Source organism: Papio anubis, chromosome 4 (assembly GCF_008728515.1).
Source record: "Papio anubis isolate 15944 chromosome 4, Panubis1.0, whole genome shotgun sequence".
NCBI lineage: Eukaryota > Metazoa > Chordata > Mammalia > Primates > Cercopithecidae > Papio > Papio anubis.
The window spans coordinates 27,753,369-27,776,764 of record NC_044979.1 but is presented as its reverse complement, the minus strand read 5'-3'; the positions used below and the strand labels follow the sequence as shown (position 1 = coordinate 27,776,764).

Below are 23,396 nucleotides of genomic sequence, written 5' to 3'. Positions count from 1 at the left end.
CCTGGTCATGGTGCATACTTATTTTTATATATTACTAAGCTGTATTTGCTAATATTTCGTTTAAAAATTTGCATCTATATTCATGACAGATCTCCCTCCCTCCCTCCCTCCTTTCTTCCCTCCTTTCCTCCCTCCCTCCTTTCCTCTTTGTATTTTCTTGGTCAAGTTTTGATAATAGTAAAACTGACCTCATAATTTGAGTTGGTCCTGTAGAATTAGTGTTAATGATTCTTTAAACATTTGGTAGGACCTCTGTGTCTTCAAATTTGTTGATTCTTTGCTCTGTCCTTTCCATTTTGGTATTGAGCCTATCCAATGAGTTTTCAAATTTTGGTTGTTGTTTGTTTGTTTGTTTTCTCTTTCTTTTTTTGTTTTTTGTTTTTGTTTGTTTGTTTGTTTTTGAGACAGAGTCTTGCTCTGTTGCCCAGGCTGGAGTGCAGTGGCAATCTCAGCTCACTGCAACCTCCACCTCCTGGGTTCAAGCTATTCTGCTTCAGCGTCCCAAGTAGCTGGTATTATAGGCATGCACCACCATACAGGCATGTGCCACCATGCCTGGCTAAGTTTTGCATTTTTAATAGAGACGGGGTTTCCCCATATTGGCCAGGCTGGTCTCAAACTCATGACCTCAGTGATCTGTCCGCTTCCGCCTCCCAAAGTACTGGGATTACAGGCATGAGACACTATGCCCAACCTGGTTATTATGTTTTTCTGTTCTAAATTGCCATTTGATTTTCCTTTATATATGCTATTTGTTTATTTTGCTGATACTATTTTTCATTTCCACTAGGTGTATTCACAGTTGTGCATTGAAGCAATTTTTTGATGGATACAAGTCATTGTGTAGACATATGTTGATCTTTGTGTTTGGTGTGAAGTAGGAATATAATTTTATTTTTTATACAGATTTTATATACAAGTACCCAAATTTCCCAGCACCTTTTATTGAAGAGTCCATCCTTTCCCTCTATTTTACAGTGCCAACTTAGCCATTAATCAAGTATCCTTACATTAATTGTTCTCCACCTCCACCTCTAGACTATATTCTGTTTCATTGATCAATTTGCTTATTCTTGTGGCAATACCATATTCCTTATTCCCATACTTTTTAATACATCTTTGTGTGGTAGAACAAATTCTCTACCTTTGTTGTTCTTCAAGAGCGTTTTCATGATACTTGGCTCCTTGTATTTTCATATAAATTTAAAACAAATTTGTCAAGTTACTTTTTAAAAGTTTTGAGATTGCATCGACTCTAGACAATTTAGGAAGAATCGATGTCATCAAATTGAATCTTCAAAGTACAACAACATTTATTTTTCATTTCTTCTTTTTAAACTTTTTATTTTGAAATAATCATAGATTCACAAAAAGTTCCAAAAATAATGGTACAGGAGACTCTTTACCTAGCCTCCCCGAGTGGTAATATCTTATATAACTATAGTACACTATCAAAACTAGGACATCAACATTGGTAAAATCCACAGAATTTGTTCAGATTTCACCAGGTTATGTATACTCACTGTGTGTATTTTTTTTTTTTGTAATTGTATCATAGGTAGATTTTCTATTCAGCATCACAATTGAGAGAGAGAACTGTTCCATTACCACAAAGATCCCTACTGCTCCTCTTTAGTCACACTCATTTTTCTTTGATTTTTTTTTAATAAAAAACTTAATTTCTCCACTTGACAAGATATCCTGGAGATTCACCCATGTTAGTGTATATACCTAATTCTGCTTAAATGCTGAACAGTTCTTTATAAAATATATTTAAGCATCTTTCTATTGATGGGATTTAAAATTATTTCCAAGATTTTACTATTTTAGACTCTGTTGCAGTGAACATCCTAATATATGTGTCCTTGTGCACATGTATGAATGCTTCCGTGGACAGAAACAGAAGAGTGTAACTATTGAGTTGTAGGTCAAACGCATCTTCTATTTCAGTACGCGAGGCTCTCTCTTCAATGGCTATAAAATGTATAATCCCACCAGCATTTAGGGAAGGATCAGCACATTAATGAGAATGAATAAAAGATGTCCAGAATACAGAGAGTGAAATTTTAAATAGGACTGTCAAGACGAGTCTTACCGAGAAGATGGAATTGGAGCGAAGACATAAGAGAAGGTGAAATATGTGGCTGTCTGAGGGAAAGCATTGCAGGAGGAAGGAACAGCTAGTACAAAGGCTCTGAGGTGGCAATGTGCTGGCTGTTTGGGGAACACTGAAGAGGCTACAGTGGCTGAAGTAGAGTGTATGGTGATAATTATGGTGGGAGAAGCGGTCAGAAGGTAATGGGGGAAGGTGTAGATCATGAAGGGCCTTATAGGCCAGAGCAAGAACTTTGGTTTTCTTGCAGCATGAAAGGAAGATCATGGCAGGGTTTTGAGGCATGATGTTATCTGACATTTTTAAAAAATAAATTCAATTTGTTGAGACATAGTTTATATTTAATAAAGGCACCCATTGTAACTGCGCAGGTTGATTAGTTTTGACCAAGGCATATTCCTACGCACTGCCACCCTTCCATCATCCCCAAAGTCCCCCCTGCCTCTTTGCAGTCACTTTATGGTTAATTCCTATCTCATCCCCATCTGAAGCCACCATTTTTTTCTTATGTTTTTCACCATAGATTCATTTTTTCTACTCTAGAACATCATAAAAATGAATTATACAGTGTGTGTTCTTTTCTGTCTGGCTTCTTTTGCTCAACATAATATCTGTGAGGTCATCAGTGCTGCTGCTTCATCAGCAGTTCATTCATTTTTAATGATGATGAGTATATTCACTGGTATGAATATACCACATTGTGTTTATCCATTTATCCACCTGTTGATGGACCTTTGGGTTGTTTCAGTTCTGAGCTATGAGGAATAAAACCACTCTAAACAGTCATATACAAGTCATTGTGTAGACATATGTTCTTCTGTTCTTTTGGGTAAATAAATACCTAGGAGTGGAATTGCAAGTCCTTGGGTAAGGGTATGTTTAACTTTATAATAAACCACCAAACTCTTTTCCAGAGTGGTTGAATCATTGTACATTCCCACCAACAGTGTGTGAGAATTCGCATTGCTCAACATTTTTGCCAGCAATTGTTATTGTCAATCTTTTAAACTTTTAATAATGCTGCTGGGTATGTCATGATATTTCATTGTGATTTTAACGTGTATTTTACATGGTGACGGACAATATTAAGCATCTTTTTCTGTGTGTATAGGCCATTTGTATATCTTCCTTTTTGAAGTGTCTCAAGTCTTGCCCATTTAAAAAATCGAGTTGTTTCTTTTTTTAATTTTTGATTTATAACTCTTTATATATTGTAGATATAAGACCTTTTCCAGATATATTTATAATAAATATTTTCTTCCAGTCTAGGGCTTGTCTTTTTATTTTCTTATTGGCATCTTTGGAGAACAAAAGTTTTTCTTAGTTTGGCTACAGGTTTGTCAATTTTGCTTATCTTTTTAAAAAACCAGTTCTTAGTTTTATTGATCTTTTCTACTGTTTTTCTTGTTTCTATTTCATTTATTTCTATTCTAATCTTTATTATTTCCTTTCTTCTACTAACTTTGGGCTTCATTTATCCTTCCTTTTTTTGCTCCTTGAGGTGTAGCATTAGGTTGTTTTTTGGGGGATGTTTCTTCATTTTTGATGTAGCTGTTTCTTGCCATAAACTTCTCTGATAGAACTGCTTTTACTGCATCCAGTAAGTTTTGGTATGTTGCATTTCCATTTTCATTTGTCTCAAGAGATACATTTTTTTTGCTGCAGAGTCTTGCTCTGTCACCCAGGCTGGAGGGCAGTGGCATGACCATGGCTCACTGCCTTGATGTCCTAGGCTCAAGTGATCTTCCTGCTTCAGCCTCTTGAGTAGCTGGGACTATAGAATTTCTGCTTGATTTTTTAAAAATAATTTCAATCTCACTATTTTAAAAATAATTTAAATTTCTCACTTGTTAGTTTATTATTTTTCTGATTTCATTGAATTGTTTCTCTGTATTTTCTTGAAATTTGCAGAGCTTCCTTAAAACTATTATTTTGAATTCTTTGTCAGGCAGTTTGTATATCTACATTTCTTTGGGGTTGGTTACTAGGAAATTATTGTGTTCTTTTGGTGGTATTATGTCTCCATTGTTTTTCATGTTTCTTGTTGTCTTCATCCATATCTGCGCATTTGATGGAGCAGTCACCTCTTCCAGACTTTACAGGCTAGTTTTGCTGTGGAAAGACCTTCCCCTGTAGGGGAGTATGAGAGTGCTTGTTTGGTGGTGTTCAGGGTTTCTAATACCAGTGAGAGTGCAGCTGTGTAGTCTCTGTGTGGCACTGTAAGCCGAGGTCAGTGTTAACAAAGATTGCAGAGATCCTTAGTGGCCAATATTGTGGATGTCTATAGCGGCATCCAGGATTGTTAGGATCTTCAGTGGCAATGGCTGCTAAGTCCTCATGATCTCTTTTTTCCTCTCTGGAGATGTTGGGGCTGAGGGGATCCCTCTTGGCACTGGGTCTGGCTTGTAGGTCCACTCATGGTGGTGGTGGCACTGGTGTCTGATGCATGGCACCTGTGGAGCAACCACAGTGCTGAGGCCTGAAGCACAGGCATGTGTAGAGGAACTACAGTTCTGGGATCCAGGGTGGTAATGCCACTGGTGCCCAGGGTGAAGGCACCCCTGTTGCTGAGTTGGTGAAGATATGCAAGTTGCAGATGTTTGTGAATTAGCTGGGGAGCTGAGAATGGGAACACAAGTGTGTGCAGAGTTAAGAGTGACTCTGGGGTCCAGGCGGGGCCTAGCTCTCTATGGTAGCTGAGCTGGTGCCCAGAGCACAAGCATGCACAGTGAAGGTTTGGCTCTTAGGCCTGGCGTGTGAACTAGCTCACTTTGGTGATGACTCCAGTGTCAGGCCCAGTACAGCCACAGAGTCCAGGTGCTATAGTTTGAATATTTGATCCTCCAAACCTCATGTTGAAATTTGATCCCTAATGTTGGAAGTGGGGCCTATTGGGAGGTGTTTGGGTCATGAGGGTCCCTCATGAATGGCTTGGTGCTATCCTTGTGGGAGTGAATGAGTTCTCTATTAGTTTCCCTGAGAGCTTGTTGTCCAAAAGAACCTGGCACCTTCTCTCTCTCCCTTGCTTCTGCTGTCACCGTATGATCTCTGCATGCTAGTTCCCTTTCACCTTCCATCATGAGTGGAAGCAGCATGAGACCCTCACAGGAAGCTGAGGAGACCAGCACCATGCTTCTTGTACAGCCTGCAGAACCATAAGCCAAATAAACCTCTTTTCCTTGTAAATTATCAGCCTCAGGTATTCCTTTAGAGCAACACAAATGGACTAAGATGCTGTCATCGGAGTGCAGGCACTCGCAGTGCAGTGTAGCTCCAGGATCAAAGAACACATGGGCTTGGGAGAGGTGGTTGCTCCTTTTCTGAAGTGGCTCAACAGTCTATCAAATTCATGGATGGAGATGGGGTGTTCAGGCATCTCTCTTTCTCTGGGGTTCTCTGGTGAGAAGGGTTGTTGATTAGCTCAGTAGCAAGAGATGCCAGTGTCCTTTGTGGAGCAGGCCCCTGGCAATGCTGGTGGTTCCCATCGTGTAACTGATACCGATAGTCTTTGACTTTCTTCTTTTTCACTCCTAGTCATCTCCTGGCATCTTAGCTATGCCAGTCTCACTGGCATACTTTTTATGTGAATATTCCCTGGATTTTTGTGCTCTACTGTATTGCTGCAGATTCTTTAATGAACCATTGAGCTCCCTCTGGACTATTTGTTTTGTGCATAGCTGTTTACATATATATTTTTTTAATGTGGTAGATAAAGGCTGGTATTTCTTATTCTGTTATCTTGGTGATGTTGCCTCCTGTATATTCTGGAGGAAAAAAGGTTTTAACTTCTGATACTCAGTTTAGTAAGTTTTTTTTTGGTTTTGGTTTTTTTTTGAGATGGAGTTTTGCTCTTGTTGCCCAGGCTGGAGTGCAATGGCGCAATGTCGGCTCACTGTAACCGCTGCCTCCCAGGTTCAAGCGATTCTCCTGGCTCAGCCTCCCGAGTAGCTGGGACTATAGGCATGTGCCACCATGCCCAGCTAATTTTATATTTTTAGTAGAGATGAGGTTTCTCCATGTTCGTCAGGCTGGTCTCAAACTCCTGATCTCAGGTGATCCACCCGCCTCAGCCTCCCAAAGTGCTGGGATAAAGGCGTGAGCCCCTGTGCCCAGCCGATTTAATACGTTTTTAAGGTTAAAGGTACTGACTGGTGTCCTCTCTAAAACCTATTCGCCTAACTCGAAGTTGCAAAGATTTTTCTCTTATGTTTTCTTCTATTGTTGAAAGAATGATTTTAGCTTATAAGTTTAGGCCTATAACCTACTTAGGATTGATGTTTGTATGTGATATAAGGTGTGGATTGAAGTATATTTTTAAAATATAAGTATTTTATATAATATAAAATATAAGTGCTCCAGCACTATTTATTGAAAAGATCATCCTTTTAACACTAAATCGCAGAAGCCTCTTAATTGTAAAGCAATTGCTCGTATATGTGAGGCTGTCTTCTGAAACCTTGTTATAGTCACCTCTTCTTATGCCAGAATCACCGTGGCTTGGTCCGTCTCACAGCCTGATCATTTGCTCCTCACTCTTACTTTGTTCCTGAATCTCTTCAGCTTTTGTGTGGCTGGACTGTTTCCAGCATCTGTTCTTGAAGCTCTTTTCTTGTCTTTGATAGCAGGATTCAGCTTTTCAGTGACACATTTACAGAATCCATGCTTACTTGGGGTCATCTTAACAGTTAGTCTGAAAACCATCTTGTAAGAGAGCTGTTAGCCTGAGCTTGTGCAGACCGTACCTCTTCCATGCCTCCACTAGTCTCTGGAATGCTGGGAGACAAGGCTTGAGGTGGGGAATGTGAAATAAAACGCAATATCCTATGAAGTTCTTCCCTGGGGAACTAGAGCAAGACGGAGTCTTGCTCTGTCGCCAGGCAGAGTGCAGTGGCACAATGTTGGCTCACTGCAACCTCTGCCTCCTGGGTTCAAGCAATTCTCCTGCCTCAACCTCATGAGCAGCTGGGATTACAGGTGCACATCACCACACCCAGGTAATTTTTTGTATTTTTAGTAGAGATGGGGTTTCACCATGTTGGCCAGGATGGTCTTGATCTCTTGATCTCCTGATCTGCCCGCCTCAGCCTCCCAAAGTGCTGGGATTACAGGTGTGGGCCACCGCACCTGGCCATTTACTTTTTTTTTTTTTTTTTTTAAAGGAACACAGTTTAATATTTCAAAGACATCCCAAATGAGTTATTGGTGGGGTCACAGAGGCTTCCTTTTTTTGCCACCACAGTGAAAAATCAAGAATTTTGAAAGTTAAAGCTAATTGATTGTTTCTTTGGATACATAAAGAAAGATGTTAAAGCATATTACAAAGTGCAAAAAAAGGAGACATTCAGCAGAGTGAAAGCAAACTCTTAGAAGAGCCCAAAGCAGCAGGTTGATTGTCTTGATGAGAGGGTGGAGAAATGAACATGCTTCCGAGTTTTGTGGTTTTCCTGCAGTTTCTGGACACAGATCTCTGCTCCCACACCAAGGGCGTCTTTGGGGTCTGGTTTCTCAAGTGACCAGTCCCTAGTGTATGTGATTCTAGGAAGTTAAATCTCACTCAGTTTCTTATGCTGTATCCCTCTTGTGTCCCGTGACACCCTATTTCAAGCAGAGTTTGGAAATTATAATCAGGGGAAAGGAGGCTAGCTGAGGGCTTTATATCCACTACCTGTTATGAGAATATTATTAAATCCATTTTGGAGATGTGAAAACCAAGTTTCAGCAGATAAGTGATTTGCCCAGATTCAAACATTGAGGACATGGCAGGATTAGCATTTGAGCCTAGGCCCATCTACTGTCAGAGCCCATGCTCTTTTTTCAGTGCCCTCATAGGCTGGCTGTAAAGTCCAGAACCAAGACTGTGGTTTCATGTGACAGCACACAGGAGGGATGAGGACTGGGAGTGGGAGGCTCCTGAGGCTTCAAGAAGAAAACTGCAGGCCATGAGAGGCAACAGGTGGCCAGCACTCTCCCTTCCTCACCATATGTGGTGGTACCTAGGGACAAGGCCATTTGCATATTCCAGTCCTACAGACACCCATTTGGTTTCCCTCTTCCTCTTGTTCTTCAGCATGATCTTAGGAGGAAAAGAAATGTCATCTGCTTTCTAATTTAATTCCCTTTTTTCTACTCTTTATTATTTTTCCTTATTATAGAAGAAATGGCTTTCCATTAATACAAAATTCAGACATCATCAAAACTATAATATAATAAACATCCACTGTGATCCCACTTGCTAAAGATAACCATCATTAAGTTCAATGCATAGTCTTCCTTTTTTCATATTTATACATATGCTAACATATATTAGAATTATTCATTTGCTTTTATAAGAAGAAGGTCAGATTGGGGGCATGGAGGGCTCCCACCTGCCTAAGCAGAGGTCTTACACCTGCATAAGCAGAGCCATGATCATGCCTGTAATCCCAGTACTTTGGGAGGTCAAGGCAGGGGAGTCTCTTGAGCCCAGGAGTTCTAGACCAGCCCGCATAACAGGGTGAAACCCCATGTCTACAAAAAGTTTAAACTTAGCTGAGTGTAGTAGTATGTGCCTGTGGTCCTAGCTACTTGGGAGGCTGAGGCAGGGGGATACCTTAGACATAGGAGGTCAAGGCTGCAGTGAGACATGATCATACTACTGCCCTCCAGCCTGGGTGACAGAGCAAGACCTTGTCAAAAAAAAAAAAAAAAAAAGAAAGAAAAAAAGAAGGTCACAAACAGTGTTGCAATTTTTCTACCACTTTTAAAATCCTTTGAAACATTTATTGTGTTGGTATATGTAGATCTGATCTAACTGTATTCTTGTAAATAGATATATAACATAACATTGGGTGCACCACAAACTATTTATTTATTTATCTGGTGGAAATCTTATTCCTCCCAATCATGTTGCATGAGGGAATTTACACTCCCAGGGTATAACACTATTAGTGATTCCAGACTTCAGGTGGGAATGATTTATCTTACTGTTGAAACTAGGAGAAGAAACCAGGCAGCGGCCCTGCCCTCTTTGAGCTTTCAGTCCCAGTGGCTGGCCCTCAAAGATGCCAGGAGCACAGCGACTGGGGGACCGCTGCTTCTGCAGGTGGGAGACTGAATCCTGGGTGAGTGTATTAGTCTGTTCTCACGCTGCTGTAAAGAACTGCCTGAGACTGGGTAACTTATGAAAGAAAGAGGTTTAATTGACTCACAGTTCCACATGGTTGGGGAGGCCTCAGGAAACTTACAATCATGGGAGAAGGGCAAGCAAACACATCCTTCTTCACATGATGGCAGGACGGAGAAGTGCCAAGCAAAAGGGGAAAAGCCCCTTATAAAACCATCAGATCTCATGAGATCTCATTCACTATCACAGAACAGCATGGGAGTAACTGCCCCCATGATTCAGTTACCTCCCACTGGCACATGGGGATTCAGGATGAGATTTGGGTGGGGACACAGCCAAACCGTATCAGTGGGCCATCTTGGAGAGTGGAGGAAAGAAGTAGAAAGCTCACCTGTGGCCTCATATTTTGGTTACATTCTCCAGTGAAGTTTAGTATGAATTTTGAATTTCATCTGTTGTAAGCTTATGGCTTTTCAAAAAAATACATCCCCTCTCTTTCCCAAGAGAGAAAGAGAGCAGTATTATTTTTTGGCCTCTTCAAATCCCAGCATTCTCATTCCCCACTGATGGACATACATTTATGTTTTATTACAACAAATATCGCCTTTGTCACAACAAATATTGCCTTTGTCCAACGTCTACATTTTATTTCTATGCCAACAGGGTTGACAATAGGAATGATGTCTTTCAAAGAAGCTGTTTCTTGGAGAAATCTCTGAATCTGGGCCTAGGGTCAGCACTCAGGGAGAACCAATCAACAACAACAGTAGGATGGACTGAAGAGTCTCTTGAGGCATGGTAAGAAAGCTGTATTGCAGGAGGTTTTGTCCATTCACCTATTCATTCAGTAAGCACTCACAGTTCACTTCTAATATTTCAGGCACAAAGTCAGCTTTTATGGAACCTGCAATGCACAAAGAAACAAGCAATAAACAAGGAAATGTCAGAAAGTAATGACTGCTATGCAGTCTTAAAAGAGTGATGAGTTTCAGTAAAAGCAATTTCCGAGTACATCTTGAAGCTGTCATAAAAGAATGCTTTCTGGTATAAAGTTTGAAACGTATCCATAGGCTTTCTTTCAGAAATTTCTAGTTTTGAGCCTCTGTTACAATATTTTGGTAAGTGATTGGTTTTCCATGGTACTTTCCGTTTCATGGGGATTTCAGAAAAACTGTTGCCCTCAACCCTTTCCCCACAGACCTCTGCACATGCATCTTTTCAAGGCAGGCACTTTAGAATAATACAGATAACTAGATATGGATGTGTATATGTGTTTATTTTCAGCATAAATTTGCTTAAAGTGATGTTTTCCAAAATATTTTGTCTTCCAAAAGAAAAGACTAATTTTCTGAAATAGTCTATCAGTGTCTCTAGGGCATCGTTCAGTTGGGTGGCACTAGAGTTTTGGTATATTTTAAACATATTTTCTTATTGTTGTATTTCCTATATGTGGTGAGATACTATTTTAAAACCCAGAGAGGCCTTGGAGACACAGTAAAGGAGGCCAGTTTGGGGTAATGGCTCGACACCAGCTGGGACCATGGAAAAACTAGTCTAAGCCTGGGTCCCTTTGGTGTAAGTGTGTGGGCACTTGAGGCCTTCTAATATGAAGCCCAATAGCCTTCTGTTCTGGGAAATTGTTCCCTGTTTTATTTGTTTGTTTGGTGGTGTTTAATGACTTCCTTCCTTCCATTTTCTCTGCACTATCTTTTTCAAATACCCTTGTCAGATTGGGCCTTCCTAACTCACTTCAACGACCCTCTCATAATATTCCAGCCCAGATTTCCTTTTCTTTTTTTGCATAAAGCTCATATCCTCCATAATGTTTAGAATTTCTTTTTCTTTCTTTCTTTTTTTTTGAGATGGAGTCTCACTCTGTTGCCCAGAGTGGAGTGCAGTGGCATGATCTTGGCTAACTGCAATCTCCACCTCCTGGGTTCAAGTGATTCTTCTGCCTCAGCCTTCCGAGTAGCTGGGATTACAGGTGCACACCACCACACCTGGCTAATTTTTGTATTTTTTGTAGAGACGGGTTTCACCATGATGACCAGGGTGATCTTGAGTTCCTGACCTCAGGTGATCCGCCTGCCTCAGCCTCCCAAAGTGCTGGGATCACAGGTGTGAGCCACCACACTTGGCCTGTTTAGAATTTCTTGATTGCATTTTTCAGGTCTTATACTAATTTTTTCCCCATGTGGACAATCCCAGTTTTATTTGTTGAACTCTCTTTGTTGTTCTCTGCTATTTCTTTTTTATGGGATCCCATTTTTGTTTTGTGGATTAAATATTCCCTAAATCTCACTGAAGATGCTGCATGTTCTTTTCTAGTTTTAATCGGTTCACTTAATTATTTGTTTCCTCTGGAGACATTTTTTCTGTTAATTCTGGTCTTCTTTTTCCATGTTGTGTATTTTCTTCCAAGTTGGTGATCCTTGCCTGGTTTTCCATTTTGTCCTGAAAATTTCCTTTCTAGCAGTCTTTTTCTAAAAGTAAAAGCTCTTAACATCTATCTGCATCGATACCTGAAACCATCTGTATGAATTCTTCACCCTTAAAGTACGCTGTTCTTTCACTACTGATGATGACGTATTGAATAACTCTGCAGTCCTCTCACCAAAGGAGGACCTTCTTTAGCTCTTGTAAATAACCTTAGATGATACATCTGCACATCCGAGTGTAGGCTGTGTTCTGCTGCAGCCCTTCGTATGGGGGAGGAGTGGTTTTTCTCACACTCATGGTCAGTATTTAAAGGCTTTCTTTGGGTCCATCTTGTGGAGGAACCTGCCCTGCAGCAGCATCCATCCAGACCCTGCCATCCTGCTCAGTTTGGTAGTTTCTGGTTGTTCTGTTAGTTTCTAAAGAGCACACCTGGCCTATTTGCATCCTGGACAATAGTTCCTTCCCTCTGCTCCAAAAAGGTTGATTCCTTAGGAGTTCAGGTAAGATGACCTTTATGGGCTGAAGATAGATATGTGAAGTCCAAAATTCCAGTGGGGGACAGGTCTACCCAGGGTGACAGGAGCTATAATATAGTGACGTTGCAGCCCTGTCTTAATGGTGACATGAGTTGTTCTGTAGCCCATCCTACATCTCTGTATTCTAATCTCCCTTAAGCTCAGAGATTATATTTTTAGTAGATCTTGGTTTAGGGGGAAGAAAGATTAAGGAAAACAGAGGGTGAATAAGAGCCCTTTGTGAGAGACACCAGCACAACCATACTGTTACCGGTGGCGGGTATCCAGGCTCTTGGCATCTTGAACAAAGAACTGGACAAAACGCACAAACAAAGCAAGGATGGAACGAAGAGATGTATTGAAATTGAAAGTACACTCCACAGTGTGGGAGCGGCCCAAGCTTAGGGGCTCAAGGGCCCTGGTATAGAACTTTGGGAGTTTAAATACCCTCTGGAGGATTCTGTTGGTTACCTGAGGTATGCCCTATGTAAATGGAGGATGAAGTAAAGTTACAAAGTTAGTTATTTGGTGCATGCGCTATGGAGGGGATATTTCCTGTCATAGCTGAAGTGTGAATCGGCCTTACGTTCCCTGCCTCCAGACCCTATTTTTACTGCCTCAGTGCTAGCAGTTTACACTTGGCTAATTGGTATTTCTTTATCATGGGTAATTATAAATTACAATTCTCCTTACCTGGATTATTAGATTCAGACAAATGTGTTTGTAGCTTAAAGGCTTAGGAAGCACAAGCCTTCAATTTCTCTGTAATAGAATGCAGAATGCATTATTTACAATAAAAATGTAGACGAGCTCATAATCCTGGTTTCAGCTTTAAAACAGAAAAAGATCTAAAATCATTAAGAATCCTAATTTGGCAAGTGAAAGTGGATGAATGCCATCGTTTTAGATCTGGGAGGATGAGAGTTTAGGTGAGAAACTCTCCAGGCTTTCATGATACAAATCTTCCTATTGGAGTAAAAAGATAAAGAAAATTCTAAGTCGTGGTATTAACACTTGTATAACCAGTTACAATGTAGGTGTATGCATCTGTTTTGTAATGATTGTGTTGTTCTAGACTTACTCCTAAAGGGCTTTAAGCAGTTACGAGAATCTGATATATTAGACATGTAAAAACTTTAAGCTGCTATCCATGTTTTAAATGTCTTGGAAACTCTCATTTTTTAATATCCATTTATTTTTTATTTACTGCTAAGTGAATACATATGTAGAGAAATTTAAAATGTTTACAGCATAACGCATTGGACTGTGCAGGATACTAACGTGGATATTAGATAAAGTACTAATAATGAAGTGTGTTCCTCAGATTGAAACATCTTGCCCTCCCCTGGTAACTGCATTTTCTGATTTCAAAGTTCTCTGTAATTACACAAAATCTTTAAAATTCTTTTGCTGTAAGAAAAAGAGGAAACCCCACAGAGCGGGAACAAGGCCAGAGCCAGGGTGATCAATTTTGCCTCATTTTTATAAAATCCTCTTTGTGGTTATGTTTTTCTCCCACCTTAAACCCACTATTCTTCTCCCCATCCCCTCAGATGGCCATATCTTCAGTATGGTTGGAACACTCCCTAGAATAGCAGAATGGAGAGTGTCTAAAACAACTTTTACTATTCGTGCTAGACCTTCACCAAACATCAGTATGAAATTTACTCTTAATAAATTTGTTGCCTCTTTGTATTATCTCTCTTTGTAAAACAACAAAAGCGTAAAACCAAAAACCCAAACTATTCTAGGTAGAAAAGAAAAAAGAGAATAAAAATTAAGTTCTCTTTTGTACTCAAAAAGATCCTTTGTTCTCAAAGTAAGATAAAATTTAGATGAAAAAGGACATGTGGACTTCCACACTAATAATAATGAAAATGGTGATTAATATGTTTGGATGCTTGCTCTGTGCAAGCTGTATTTTGGATCTTATCTCAGTCTAGCCAGGTGGGGACCATTATGGTTCACATTTTGCAGACTGGGAAACTAACTTACAGAGGAGGTCTGTGGTTGCTCATCCTTACCCAGACATATAGACCCACTGGTCAAGTATACAGACAGTAATTTCTTTTATTATTATTATTATTATTATACTTTAAGTTCTGGGATATATGTGCAGAATGTGCAATACACGTGCCATGGTAGTTTGCTGCACCCATCAGCCCGTCATCTACATTAGGTATTTCTCCTAATGCTATCCCTCCCCTAGTCCCCCACCCCCAACGGGCCCTGGTGTGTGATGTTCCCCTCCCTGTGTCCATGTGTTCTCATTGTTCACCTCCCACTTATGAGTGAGAACATGTGGTGTTTGGTTTTCTGTTCTTGTATTAGTTTGCTGAGAATGATGGTTTCCAGCTTCATCCATGTCCCTGCAAAGGACATGGACTCATACTTTTTTATGGCTGCATAGTATTCCATGGTATATATGTGCCACATTTTCTTTATCCAGTCTATCATTGATGGGCATTTGGGTTGGTTCCAAGACTTTGCTATTGTGAATAGTGCCGCAGTAAACATACATGTGCATGTATATTTATAGTAGAATAATTTATAATCCTTTGGGTATATACCCAGTAATGAGATTGCTGGGTCAAATGGTATTTCTGGTTCTAGATCCTTGAGGAATTGCCACACTGTCTTCCACAATGGTTGAACTAATGTACACTCCCATCAACAGTGTAAAAGCATTTCTATTTCTCCATATCCTGTCCAGCATCTGTTGTTTCCTGATTTTTTAATGATCACCATTCTAACTGGCGTGAGATGATATCTCATTGTGGTTTCAATTTGCATTTCTCAATTTCTTCAATTTGCATTTCTCATCTAATGACCAGTGATGATGAGCTTTTTTTCATATGTTTGTTGGCTACATAAATGTCTTCTTTTGAGAAGTGTCTGTTCATATCCTTCGCCCACTTTCTGATGAGCTTGTTTGTTTTTTCCTTGTAAATTTGTTTAAGTTCTTTGTAGATTCTGGATATTAGCCCTTTGACAGATAGGTAGACTGCAAAAATTTTCTCCCATTCTGTAGGTTCCCTGTTCACTCTGATGATAGTTTCTTTTGCTGTGCAGAAGCTCTTTAGTTTAATTAGATCCCATTTGTCAATTTTGGCTTTTGTTGCCATTGCTTTTGGTGTTTTAGTCATGAAGTCTTTGCCCATGAATGGTATTGTCCTGAATGGTATTGCCTAGGTTTTCTTCTAGGGTTTTTTATGGTTTTAGGTCTTATGTTTACGTTTTAAATCCATTTTGAGTTAATTTTTGTATAAGGTGTAATGAAGGGGTCTAGTCTCAGTTTTCTGCATATGGCTATCCAGTTTTCCCAACACCATTTATTAAATAGGGAATGCTGTCCCCTTGCTTGTTTTTGTCAGGTTTGTCAAAGATCAGATGGTTGTAAATGTGTGGTGTTATTTCTGAGGGCTCTGTTCATTCCATTAGTCTATATATCTGTTTTGGTACCAGTATCATGCTGTTTTGGTTACTGTAGCCTTGTAGTATAGTTTGAAGTCAGGTAGCGTGATGCCTCCAGCGTTGTTCTTTTTGCTTAGGATTGTCTTGGCTATGCAGGCTCCTTTTTGGTTCCATATGAAATTTAAAGTAGTTTTTTCCAATTCTGTGAAGGAAGTCAATGGTGTCTTGATGGGGATAGCATTGAATCTATAAATTACTTTGGGCAGTATGGCCATTTTCACAATACTGATTCTTCCTGTCCATGAACATAGAATGTTTATCCATTTATTTGTGTCTTCTCTTATTGCATTGAGCAGTGGTTTGTAGTTCTCCTTGAAGAGGTCCTTCCCATCCCTTGTAAGTTGTATTCCTAGGTATTTTATTCTCTTAGTAGCAATTGTGAATGGGAGTTCACTCATGATTTGGTTCTCTGTTGTTGATATATAGGAATGCTTGTGATTTTTGCACACTGATTTTGTATTCTGAGACTTTGCTGAAGTTGCTGATAAGCTTAAGGAGATTTTGGGCTGAGATGATGGGGTTTTCTAAATATACAGTCATGTCATGTGCAAACAGAGACAATTACTCTTAATAAATTTGAGAGTACTTGAATACCCTTTTTGTTCTATTTGAATACCCTTTATTTCTTTCTCTTGCCTGATTGTCCTGGCCAGAACTTCCAATACTCTGTTGAATAGGAGGGCTGAGAGAGGACATCCTTGTCTTGTGCCAGTTTTCAAAGGGAATGCTTCCAGTTTTTGCCCATTCAGTATGATATTAGCTGTGGGTTTGTCATAAATAGCTCTTATTATTTTGAGATACATTCCATCAACACCTAGTTTTTTGAGAGTTTTTAGCATGAAGGGGTGTTGAATTTTGTTGAAGGTCTTTTCTGCATCTATTGAGATAATCATGTGGTTTTTGTCATTGGTTCTGTTTATGTGATGGATTACATTTATTGATTTGCATATGTTGAACCAGCCTTGCATCCCAGGAATGAAGCCAACTTGATGGTGGTGGATAAGCTTTTTGATGTGCTGCTGGATTCAGTTTGCCAGTATTTTATTGATGATTTTCACTTCGATGTTCATCAGGGCTATTGGCCTGAAATTTTCTTTTTTTGTTGTGTTTCTGCCAGGTTTTGGTATCAGGATGATGCTGGCCTCATAAAATGAGTTAGGGAGAAGTCCTTCTTTTTCTGTTGTTTGGAGTAGTGTCAGAAGGATTGGTCAAGAGCTCCTCTTTGTACCTCTGGTAGAATTTGGCTGTGAATTTGTCTGGTCTTGGACTTTTTTTGGTTTGTAGGCTATTAGTTACTGCCTCGATTTCAGAACTTGTTATTGGTCTATTCAGGGATTCAACTTCTTCCTCGTTTGGGAAGGAAAACTTGGGAGGGTGTATGTGTCCAGGAATTTATCCATTTCTTCTAGATTTTCTAGTTTATTTGTGTAGAGGTGTTTATAGTATTCTGTTATGGTAGTTTGTATTTCTGTGGGATCAGTGGTGATATCCCGTTTATCACTTTTTATTGCATCTATATGAGTCTTCGCGCTTTTCTTCTTTGTTAGTCTGGCTAGCGGTCTATTTTGTTGATCTTTTCAAAGAATCAGCTCCTGGATTCATTGATTGTTTGAAGGATTTTTCATGTCTCTATCTCCTTCAGTTCTGCTCTGATCTTAGTAACTATTTCTTGTCTTCTGCTAGCTTTTGAATTTCTTTGCTCTTGCTTCTCTAGTTCTTTTAATTTTGATATTAGGGTGTCAGTTATAGCTCTTTCCTGCTTTCTGTTGTGGGCATTTAGTGCATTAAATTTCCCTCTAAACACTGCTTTAAATGTGTCCCAGAGATTCTGGTACATTGTGTCTTTGTTCTCATTGGTTTCAAATAACTTTTTTATTTCTGCCTTAATTTCGTTATTTACCCAGTAGTCATTCAGGAGCAGGTTGTTCAGTTTCCATGTAATTATGTGATTTTGAGTGAGTTTCTTAATCCTGAGTTCTATTTTGATTGCACTGTGATCTGAGAGACTGTTATGATTTTCATTCTTTTGCATTTGCTGAGGAGTGTTTTACTTCCAAGTATGTGGTTACTTTTAGAATAAATGCGATGTGGTGCTAAGAAGAACGTACATTCTGTTGATTTGGGGTGTAGAGTTCTGTAGATGTCTATTAGGTCCACTTGGTCCAGAGCTGAGTTCAAGTCCTGAATATCCTTGTTAATTTTCTGTCTCATTGCTCTGTCTAATATTGGCAGTGGGGTGTTAAATTCTCCCACTATTATTGTGTGAGAGTCTAAGTGTGTTTGTAGGTCTCTAAGAAGTTTATGAATCTGGATCCTCCTGTATTGGGTGCATATATATTTAGGATAGTTAGCTCTTCTTGTTGCATTGATCCCTTTACCATTATGTAATGCCCTTCTTTGTCTCTTTTGGTCTTTGTTGGTTTAAAGTCTGTTTTATCAGAGACCAGGATTGCAACCCCTGCTTTTTTTCTTTCCATTTGCTTGGTAAATATTCCTCCATCCCTTTATTTTGAGCCTATGTGCGTCTTTGCACATGAGATGCGTCTCCTGAATACAGCACGCTGATGGGTCTTAACTGTATCCAATTTATCACTGTGTCTTTTAATTGGGGCATTTAGCCTTTTTACACTTAAGGTTAATATTGTTATGTGTGAATTTGATTGTGTCATTATGATGCTAGCTGGCTATTTTGCCCGTTAGTTGATGCAGTTTCTTCATAGTGTCGATGGTCTTTACCATTTGGTATGCTTTTGCGGTTGCTGGTACAGGTTGTTCCTTTCCAGGTTTAGTGCTTCCTTCACGAGCTCTTGGAAGGCAGGCCTGGTGCTGACAAAATCTCTCAGCATTTGCTTGTCTGTAAAGGATTTTATTTCTCCTTCGCTTATGAAGGTTAATTTGGCTGGATATGAAATTCTGGGTTGAAAATTGTTTTCTTTGGCTGGGCGCGGTGGCTCATGCCTGTAATCCCAGCACTTTGGGAGGCTGAGGCAGGCGGATCACCTGAGGTCATGAGTTCGAGACCAACCTGGCCAACATGGCAAAACTCTGTCTCTATAAAAATACAAAAAAAATTAGCTGGGCATGATGGTGCGTGCCTGTAATCCCAGCTACTTGGGAGACTGAGGTGTCTCAAAAAAGAAAAAAAGAAAATAAAATTGTTTTCTTTAAGAATGTTGAATATTGGTTCCCACTCTCTTCTGGCTTGTAGGATTTCTGCAGAGAGATCCCCTGTTAGTGTGATGGGCTTCCCTTTGTGGGTAACCTGACCTTTCTCTCTGGCTGCCCTTAACATTTTTTCCTTCATTTCAACCTTGGTGAATCTGACGATTACGTGTCTTGGGGTTGCTCTTCTTGAGGAGAATCTTTGTGGTGGTCTATTTCCTGAATTTGAATGTTGGCCTGTCTTGCTAGGTTGGGGAAGTTCTCCTGGATAATATCCTGAAGAACATTTTCCAACTTGGTTCCATTCTCCCTGCCACTTGCAGGTACACCAGTCAAACGTAGATTTGGTCTTTTCACATAGTCTCATATTTCTTCGAGACTTTGTTCATTCCGTTTTCATTCTTTTTTCTCTAATCTTGTCTTCTCGCTTTATTTCATTAAGTTGATGTTCAGTCTCTGATATCCTTTCTTCCACTTGATTGATTCGGCTATTGATACTTGTGTATGCTTCACAAAGTTCTTGTGCTGTGTTTTTCAGCTCCATCAGGTCATTTATGTTCTTCTCTAAACTGGTTATGCTAGTTAGCAATTCCTCTAACCTTTTTTCAAGATTGTTAGCTTCCTTGCATTGGGTTAGAACATGCTCCTTTAGCTCGGAGGAGTTTGTTATTATCCACCCTCTGAAGCCTACTTCTGTTAATTCGTCAAACTCTTTCTCCGTCCACTTTGGTTCCCTTGCTGGCGAGGAGTTGTGATCCTTTGGAAGAGAAGAGGCATGCTGGCTTTGGGAATTTTCAGCCTTTTTGCACTGGTTTCTCCCCATCTTTGTGGATTTATCTACCTTTGGTCTTTGACGTTGGTGACCTTCAGATGGGGGTCTCTGAGTGGATGTCCTTTTTGTTGATGTTGATGCTATTCCTTTCTGTTTGTTAGTTTTCCTTCTAACAGTCAGGTCCCTCTGCTGCAGGTCTGCTGGAGTTTGCTGGGATCCACTCCAGACCCTGATTGCCTGGGTATCACCAGCAGAGCCTACAGAACAGCAAAGATTGCTGCCTGTTCCTTCCTCTGGAAGCTTCGTCCCAGAGGGGCACCCACCAGATGCCACCCAGAGCTCTCCTGTATGAGGTGTCTATCGGCCCCTACTGGGAGGAGTCTCCCAGTCAGGAGACCCGGGGATCAGACACCCACTTGAGGAGGCAGTCTGACCCTTAGCAGAGCTCTAACGCTGTGCTGGGAGATCCGCTGCTCTCTTCAGAGCCGTCAGGCAGGGACGTTTAAGTCTGCCAAAGCTGTGCCCGCAGCTGCCCCTTCCCCCAGGTGCTCTGTTCCAGGGAGATGGGGGTTTCATCTGTAAGCCCCTGACTGGGGCTGCTGCCTTTCTTTCAGAGATGCCCTGCCCAGGGAGGAGGAATCTAGAGAGGCAGTCTGGCCACAGTGGCCTTGCTGAGCTGCGGTGCACTCTGCCCTTTTCAAACTTCCCGTGGCTTTGTTTACACTGTGAGGGTAAAACCACCTACTCAAGCCTCAGCAATGGTGGATGCCCCTCCCCCTACCAAGTTCGAGCATCCCAGGTCAACCTCAGACTGCTGTGCTGGCACCGAGAATTTCAAGCCAGTGGATCTTAGCTTACTGGGCTCCGTGGGGGTGGGACCCACCAAGCCAGACCACTTGGCTCCCTGGCCTCAGCACCTCCTTCCAGGGGAGTGAATGGTTCTGTCTTGCTGGCATTAAAAAAAAAACAAAAAACTCCTGCAGCTAGCTTGGCGTCTGCCCAAATGGCCGCCTAGTTTTGTGCTTGAAACCCAGAGCCCTGGTGGTGTAGGCACCGGAGGGAGTCTCCTATTCTGCGGGTTGTGAAGACCATGGAAAAGCACAGTATCTCGTCCGGAGTGCGCTGTTCCTCACAGCACAGTCCCTCACGGCTTCCCTTGGCTAGCGGAGGGAGTTCCCTGACCCCTTGCACTTCCCAGGTGAGGTGACGCCCTACCCTGCTTCAGCTCACCCTCAGTGGGCTGCACCCACAGTCTAATTAGTCCCAATAAGATGAATGGGGTACCTGAGTTGGAAATTCAGAAATCACCCACCTTCTGTGTCAGTCTCGCTGGGAGCTGCAAACCGGAGCTGTTCCTATTTGGCCATCTTGCCAGCAATCAGAAAGTAATTTCTTATTTAAACTTCTGTTTGTCTGCTCTCTGAACCTGGTAATTCAGTATAATATATGGGCTAAATGGGAGAAGGAAAATGTTAAATGGAAACTTCATCATTATCAGGTGGCTCCATAGCTCACGCAGACACTAAATTTTTTTAATGGCATAAATAAAATGTCACTAAAGAGTTAAAAGAATTTTTGGTTTCAGGCTCAATTTTATTTAGGAAATAATGGCCTTTGTAACCTGGGGCAAAAACATCTGGCATTCTACTAAGACCTTGTCATGATTTCAAGTATCAGGGGAAAACTGTGGTTAGGCTAATGTAGAGCATTGGCTTGTGGCCACAGTTCATGTGCCTTCTGAACAGAGAAAGTGGTGGAGGAGGGCTGAATTGTTCTTCCTCTCCTTCCTTGAGTGTAAGTAGGGTGTGAGGTAAAGGGATGGTATTAAAGAAAAAGTATGTATTATTAAAATGTGTGAGAATCTGGACGTTAGACAGCAGGACCTGGGAGAGACCTTGCCAAGCAGCAAGGAGCACTTGCAGAGACCAGAGAAATAAGACAAACTCTGGCAAAACAGAAGGTGAGCCTGAGAACAGCAGAAGGAGGAGGATGCTGGCTCAGGGGGAAATGTCTAAGGATTGGCTAAGCTGCTACCCTTGGATAGGCTGGAGGTGAGGCAGTGTCTTTGAAGAGACCACCTCTTCCTGAGATGGACATTGGAAGGCCTGGGCCATAGTGACACTAATGGCCCCAGGTAGAGGTGTCTCCCCTACCTCAATGCAGGTACTAACTGCACATGCAACATGGAAACTTCCAGTATTATCAGCCCCAGAAAAAGAGTTGATTTCAGTAGTAAAGTCCACAGGAATCATAGAGACAAGGGCTATCCCCAGCAAATCCTAGACAGCCAAAAAATATGTTACGGGTCCTAGGGAGAAGCCTGCACGCCTAGTGGGCCTCTGTATTTTCACAGATAGTAAACTCCTATTTGTAACTTTTGTCAGTTTCCATGGTGACAATACTCCCATTGTGGCAGATTTCAAACTATCCATGTGAAGCCACTAAACATGGAGTGGGGAAGAGATGCACAGAATCCACTCTCAAGGCCAGTGTAAGCCAGCAGCAGCAAGCCACTGGTCTGCCCTGCATGTAGAGGTCTTCTTGTTGGTGTCTCTCTATGAAGTAGAGACAGTTTTAGAAAGGCGACTTTGTGTTCCTCCTGTGTACTGATTATACATGCACCACAGAAGCCCAAATCAGAGCTTTAGAAATTTGGATGGTTACACAAAACTTTTTATAAATGTTGCTAAATTATTTGGTTGTTTTATGTTAATAAAACCCTCTGGGCAGGGATTCAAATGTGTCTGAAAATTACTTGTAAAGCTATTAGGAGGATAACAAAATGTCATTTAAATATAATTTTGCTACTAAAACATGTTAATTAAAATATGCTAATATCTTTTATGAGTTGTTCTTGTGGGATATAAACAATATTTTAAAAGCTATTTAACTACATAAATTGTTCCAATGCCATTTCTGAATCAAAAGTTCTAAACGTCTCTGATAATTATGGTTATTGATTTGGTCGTAGTTGCTGACATCACTAGGGTTAATACAACGTTGAAATAGTAAATATTTATTTAAGGACCTTTTAAAAATTGGAGTTCAACATTAAAGCTGCCTATCATAAAAGAGAAATGATGCATGTACCTGTTCCCAAAAAAGTAGAGTTAAATGAGAGTCAAAGCCTCTGAGTCCTATTTGTCGGTAATCCTTGTTACTCTCTAGTACTCCACCCCTCCCAGTTAGTCTCATTCTTCTCTGCTTGGCTCCATACCCTGGGCATTAGACCAGTGTGGGTTGTATCACCCAGGCTCCCTTGCCGTTAGCTCGGTTTTGTTTGGCAGGTGGAAGGCAGGAGATTGGAGGGCAGGAGAGGTAAGTCACAATATATCTAACATCCTAGCTTCATGCTTTGGAGTTCTATCTTGGGCAGCAACTGGATCCTTCCATGAAGACAGCTCCCACTGGGCCACCTTCTTTGCCAATGACACTATTTTCTCTCCTTGTCGTTTCCATCCAAGGGATGCTGGTGACTGCACTGTCGCCAGTCTCTGGGTCTCTGAGCCTACTTTGTTTGCTTCCTTAATCCTGCCCACACCTCTAAAATCTTCCCTTCACTAAGGTCTCTTTATTTGAATCATCTGGAGTGATTTCTTTCTACTGGGTCCTTCCCTGATGCCTTCGTATTGTATATTTCATTTGTATTCTTTATTAACCATAATTAAATTCTAAGACAGTAGTTGCTCCATGTGTTTGTATTCTCTACCATCCCCTGTTGGGGAGATACATTTAAAGCTTTATATGGCGTGGGTACCAGCCAGTCATATGAGATGCTGGCTTGTGAGTTGTTCTAGTGCATTGTGGGTGACTGTTTGC

At 40.8% G+C, this 23,396-nt stretch overlaps 1 long non-coding RNA gene across 1 annotated transcript in view; it reads left to right on the top strand.

Annotated features, from left to right (window-relative positions):
- Positions 1-23,396, top strand: part of LOC103883248 — a 112,160-nt gene that overhangs the window by 63,684 nt on the left and 25,080 nt on the right. The window contains exon 4 of the long non-coding RNA XR_645421.3: positions 9,879-10,013. This is a non-coding gene — a long non-coding RNA (uncharacterized LOC103883248). The remainder of the gene's footprint in view (positions 1-9,878; positions 10,014-23,396) is intronic.